This window comes from Ictalurus furcatus, chromosome 27 (genome assembly GCF_023375685.1).
Source record: "Ictalurus furcatus strain D&B chromosome 27, Billie_1.0, whole genome shotgun sequence".
NCBI lineage: Eukaryota > Metazoa > Chordata > Actinopteri > Siluriformes > Ictaluridae > Ictalurus > Ictalurus furcatus.
Genome location: NC_071281.1, coordinates 3,974,001 through 3,980,000, shown reverse-complemented (window position 1 = coordinate 3,980,000; position 6,000 = coordinate 3,974,001). Strand labels below are relative to the sequence as shown.

At 38.4% G+C, this 6,000-nt stretch overlaps 1 protein-coding gene and 1 long non-coding RNA gene across 2 annotated transcripts in view; both read left to right on the top strand.

The window, feature by feature from the left end:
* The window catches only part of slc26a11 (solute carrier family 26 member 11), a 12,446-nt gene extending 9,799 nt beyond the window's left edge, over window positions 1-2,647 (top strand). The window contains exon 16 of the mRNA XM_053617185.1: window positions 1-2,647. This exon is cut by the window's left edge and continues 203 nt beyond it. The gene's annotated coding sequence lies outside the window, so the exon portion shown is untranslated.
* Window positions 2,648-2,739: 92 nt separating this feature from the next.
* Window positions 2,740-5,585, top strand: LOC128603013 (uncharacterized). The gene is made up of 5 exons (XR_008384935.1): window positions 2,740-3,200; window positions 3,489-3,557; window positions 3,969-4,055; window positions 4,250-4,334; window positions 4,968-5,585. It is a non-coding gene; the product is annotated as an uncharacterized LOC128603013 (long non-coding RNA).
* The last annotated feature ends 415 nt before the right edge of the window (window positions 5,586-6,000 follow it).

The following is a 6,000-nucleotide window of genomic DNA, read 5'->3' as shown; positions in this document are numbered from 1 at the left end:
GTGACTCGTCCCACACGGCTCCGAGCCAATCGCTGAATCCCTCGAGCGAGCAAACCGACGACGCCTCAACGTCACGTCTCAACACTGTGTTTGTTTGAAACTTTGTCGAATCAGTGACGCCGACATCCAGACCAGATCGTTTTCGCACAAACGGATGCAGACGGCGTCCTTTCATTCGAAGACGCACTACTTGTTTTCCTTCAGGGAGATTTGAAACGATTTCTAACGGCGGTCTGAAAACTCGCCGATTCGCTAGCTAGGAGCGTTCTCTAAGAAGGTTTAAAAAAACAACAAAAACGCACAACTCTGTCTTCTCATGTGTAGTGTTTTTAGAGTATAGTGTTTTCTTTTTTTTGGGGGGGGGGGGGGGGGGAGCCACGCGTACGAAATTTATTTGCGTGCATAACGTAAAGAGGGTATTGTAGCGGCGGACGTTACCGGAGTCGTCAGAGGCGGAGACTCTTCTAGCTTTTCTTAACTGACATTTTTAAAGTCGAAAAATACAGTTTATGCTTTTAAAAACGCTGCGGAAACTCTCTAACCGTCCTCCTTACTGCGTGCAAACTGACACCGACTCCTTTCGTTCGTTTTTAACGGTTTAACTGACGGTGATGTTTACGATTTCACTTCAGCCCGGAATCGCGTCATCGCTTTAAAAAGTGAGCGTAGTGTTTGTGAGTCAGAATTTCAGGTGGAAATGTTTTTGTTTTATTTTTTTATCGTACGAAACATTAACGTTAGAATCGATCCGGGTTATATAGTTCCGATTGAATGTGTCTGGATGTAACACGCTGATTTATGCCGCTTTCATCATCTAGTACTTCGTCGCTACGTTACCGTTGTAGCGCACGTGTAAGATTATAGCTGCTGAATGTGGGTACTGAGGTAAGTTGAGGTCAATTCTGACATTAATTAGCACCGTCATTGAATATCACTGTCATGCTACATTATATAGCCATCTAATAATTACAGCAATTATTAATCATTACAGTAAATATGAATTGTCTACAAATTACGTTTGTTTTTTTTTTGTTTGTTTTTAAATACGTCACAGATAACGTATCGAATTGCGAACAAATCTTGAAAATTGTTTTTATTAAACAGAAGTAGAAATTACACGATGGTTATTTATTCATGATGGTTAATATGTAAAATAGTCAGACTTTGCACCCCTTCCCCCGCCCCCACTGTTTTTAAATGGAGAAATGGAAAATGGACGTCACTGTATTGTTTACACGTGTGTAAATATATATATAAATAAATCCAAGAAATGGGAAAAAAATGAAATGTTTGTGTATCCAGAAACAAGATCATCTAAAATCTGCGGCCGAAGCAACGCAAAAGCTGTTAAAAGGGCAAAGCCTGGGGATTAGGAAAGAATATTTATATCACACTCCGATAGGGTACTCTGAAAGGTTAGTAAAGGGGTTCTGCTTGGAGCCCTGACGTGTAGGTATTAAGAAGAAAATAATGAGCAATCATTTAAAGCTCGTACCGCTGACATATCTAGATAATACACACACTCTTAGGGGGGTTAAAGGGGTTCTTCAGGGGTACTTTAAGGGGTCGTTGGATATTAGAAGGTCCAAAAAAATGATTGATTTTCGGTAGGTCTCATCGTGCACTCCATATATAGAACCTAGGATTTGATCGTACATTCACATACTATAGAATAATAAGAGTTTCTTTTTTTCTTTACAGAATAAATCACCAGGTACAAAGTTCCGTAAAAGTAGCGCTTATTTTGAGCAGTCATGTTTGACACAGCCTCTAGAGGGCGCACTGACACGAAACTTATGTAACTTCATTATTATCCTGATGTTGACCTTCACTACATGCACAATAGAATAATAATAATAATAATAATAATAATAATAATAATAATAATAATGAAGGAAATTCATCTTTATCAGTCAGCATTAAAGTTTAACTTTTGGGGTGTAAAATGGAATCACATTACAACTTGCAGTATTAAAATTAAAACACGCAATTGTGACGTGATATCTTTATGATAACTTGTTGGCCGTATGCTGCAAGTGTGTTGGATTAGAATCGTTCAGTATATTCTGAATTTCAAAGAGCAAACAAGACCAACAAACAAAACCCCAACCCTCTATGTTTTCTATGTTTATTTGCTAATTAATGTTTCATGAAATACATTAATTGTTGTTGTTGTTGTTTTTCATTTGCATGAAACGTACTGATTTTCAGAATGACCTGCAGATGGTATATGGTGTGGATTCTATTTTTAAACTCCATAATATTTTGTTCTAAATGCGTTTAAGGAATTTTATTGATTTAGAGTAACTAGCGCAGTTGCTAGTAAAGAGCTAGCTAATATTGTAAATAGCTCAGTTGCTAGTAAAGAGCTAGCTAATTACTCTAAGATTGTAAATAGCGCAGTTGCTAGTAAAGAGCTAGCTAATTACTCTAAGATTGTAACTAGCACAGTTGCTAGTAAAGAGCTAGCTAATTACTCTAAGATTGTAACTAGCCCAGTTGCTAGTAAAGAGCTAGCTAGTTACTCTAAGATTGTAACTAGCGCAGTTGCTAGTAAAGAGCTAGCTAATTACTCTAAGATTGTAACTAGCCCAGTTGCTAGTAAAGAGCTAGCTAATATTGTAAATAGCTCAGTTGCTAGTAAAGAGCTAGCTAATATTGTAAATAGCTCAGTTGCTAGTAAAGAGCTAGCTAATATTGTAAATAGCTCAGTTGCTAGTAAAGAGCTAGCTAGTTACTCTAAGATTGTGTTTTAGCATTAAACATCGTATCCTAATCAATATCTTTTTAAGAAAAAACATATCAGTGCCAACCGAATTAATGTTTGTCTTTAAAAATGGATTAGCATATGTAGCTATTACTAGCATGTTGACTAGGAAGCTAGTTTGCTAGCTAGCCCTGTTTGCGTTGCACAGCGAAATAGTTCATGTAACCCTGTTGCAATTTATAAACGTGTTCCCAAACCGTCGTATCCGCTGTTGCAAATCCTCATCTCGTTGAACTTGCGATGTCATTTCCTGTCCTCTGTCTCACACTGGATATTTTTTTCTCCCCCTCATGTAATGGATTGTGAATGAAAGTAAGCACGAGGTTAAATATTTACTACGCACGGCGGCAGTAAAATAAAGAGACGAAACCTTGAACTTTGACTCGTGCCCATGAGTTTGAACACGCAATGAACGACGTGAGAAACTAAAACCGTGAGTACGGGAATATTTACATCGTTTCCTGAACGATATCGAAATGTACTACGCCACGAGTGATTGTTTTAAAAAAACGTAGCGTTTGTAACGATGGTTTGGAAATCAGGTCTTTACGATCTCCGACTGAACGCGTAGCAGTTTTTAATAACGAGGCACGGCGGCCATTTTGTTGACTTTCTTTCTTTCGACGCAGTGCAGAACATGTATATCTAGTGATGTATGAACCCTGTCCTTAGACATGTCATGAATGAACCTGCGTTTGAAATTTTTTTTTGTTGTTTACAGCCGCCTCGAAGTTCAGACGCTGCTGGTTCCAAGCATGAGTTCGGCTCCGTACTCACACGGAGAGAAAAGGTGAACGTCGAGGACTAACAGGCGCACCTTGAGTCACTACATCGCGTTAAGCGTACTTTATGGCAGCAATTCACAAACAGGTCCTCGGTACTCCTGATGAAACATAACCTCGCTATGGGCTGCAATGATGTGCTGAAAGAATTACAATTCTTCACTTTCAGTGAAAAGTAGAGTTAAATATAAACGCTTTGTAAACGTTCCTGGTACTAAATTCGTGGCTTTTTTTCCACAAAGGAACCAAGGAACGTTGAAAAACATTAGCTAATGCTAACTCACAGCGGTGAGTGTTAATAGTGCCTGAAGTACCGTTCGTTTCTTTCAGAATCCGACAAAATAATTTGGTTATTCCAACGACGTCGTTTAATCATTTCGATATTAAAATGTTGGGTTTTTTTTAATGACTTTTTTTAGACAGGCTGATAAAAGGAGAGAGTTCCGGAAGCGTGACTGGTCCATAGAGCAACCTCCTCTCTTGCCAGAGGAAGACTCTGATCCTCAGTAAGAACGATATTACACTAGATGTTATAACTGACCGAGTCTGTTACTGGTTAGAACAGTAATACTGATACCAGAATGATCAAGTTTGAGCTTTTTGTTCGCGCGAATGCGACGGACAACAACAAACCGAATCCTGTATTTGTTATGCGCCGGATAGAGGCAATCGGTTTGCTCAGCTCGTGTCTGTGTTTCAGATCATCAGGACCCGACGGCGTGCATGAAGGGCAACGTGTCAAGAGCGAGACCAGTTCCATTCCAAAATGACGACAAGGAGGACAAGTACGTGCTACGGGTGACTCATTAGAGCGATCCAGATTGGATCGAGATGTATTTTTCCAGTAAAATAAACACTTTGATTGTATACCTCTACGGTATTTAACCCAAACTTTAACCTATAATGTTTGAAAGGTTTTGTTTTTTTTGGTTTTTTTGGACTGGCAGCGTTGATTGTGTAAATGATATCGTGTAACTTAAGCATAGATTCATGCTTTATTGCGCTGATAAATGAGAACGAGCGCATGAGTTTACTGAAAAGCGCGCAGGCATTTTCAAGGTGCGGACACGATTCTAGGGAATTTTCAGACAATAATGAGTTCCGTTCGCCTGTTTCGGATTTCCACTTTATTCATTCACTTAACAGTAGTTCATGCAAAATACACAACGTGGTAAAAAGTGTCATATCGACCTACAGGACGTGAGTAGTTTGGGGACAAGCCTGAGGGCCACGGAGAGGACAACACGAATGCCAAGTCTTCAAAGTGTGCTTTATGTAATAAGGATACAGGAAACTGTCATTCATCCTCTACTTTTTTTTTTTTTTTTTTTTTTACCCTGTTGTGGTGTCGAACGTGTTCAATTTGTGTGCTTACTTTCTCGGTTTTTGATTGGTGTATAATCTCTTCTGTCTTGTAGAGCTGGGATACTGCATGTGTGATCTGCTGAGATTCGACCGCTGAAAAGATGATGAACCGTTCGTCCTTATTCCAGCAACAGAGCATATAAACACAGACCTACACACAATTTAACTGGTAACACCTAAACAACGAGTTCATTTTATGAATTTAAAGGATTTGCTGTGACATGTTTTGTTCTTGTTGTTATTGTTGTTTTTTTTGCATTTAAAAAAACTCTATACCTATATTTACAGCATTAATTCCAAGTGACTGTAATTCTATAATCGTCCACTAGAGGCCACTAGACAGATAGAGAAAACTGACTTGGGGGGAAAACATTTCATATAAAAAAAAAGAAGAGAGACAGAAAGATGGAAACAGATGCTGTCTTTGCATTTGGTCATTATTATGGCGGTGTGTATTCACCACAGCACAAAAATGGCAGAGATGTTTTTCAGACAAAGACAGAGAACGATGGATTCCGACAGTAGTTTACGATGGGTTCTTTGAATCGTATCTTCTTATACCTAATTTATGTACTGAGTTTTTTTTTTTCTTCTTTTGTTCTGTTCTCTGTAAATATGGCCTATTCAGAGAGGCTGATGCACTCTGTAAATAAATGAATGAATAAAACCGGTTTTCTGGGTTAGTCACTAATTTCGTTTATACTGAACACCAGCTTCTAGTGGTAGTGTAGGAAATAATACACACTATATGCCATGTACAGAGTTGGGTTATGCGGGCGGTGAGGATTTAATACTGTTATCAGTGTTCAGACCTCAGATTTTATGTTTTGGCTTTAAAAAACAAACACTAAAAAATGTGGTGTGCCTTTTGAGGGCTATATTAAATGCATAAATATTACACTGTTCATTCCTTTAAATTGCACAACAAGGTTTTTCATCGGAAGAGACACCGCTTAAAGGAATGACTTGAATTTTTATGCATAAAATAATGAATTAATTTAAAGTGTAGCGCTTGGTCAGCTTATCCTTCAAACCCTGAGCATGCTTTCTTTACAGCAGGGCTAATAGCTTACTTCTTTTAACACA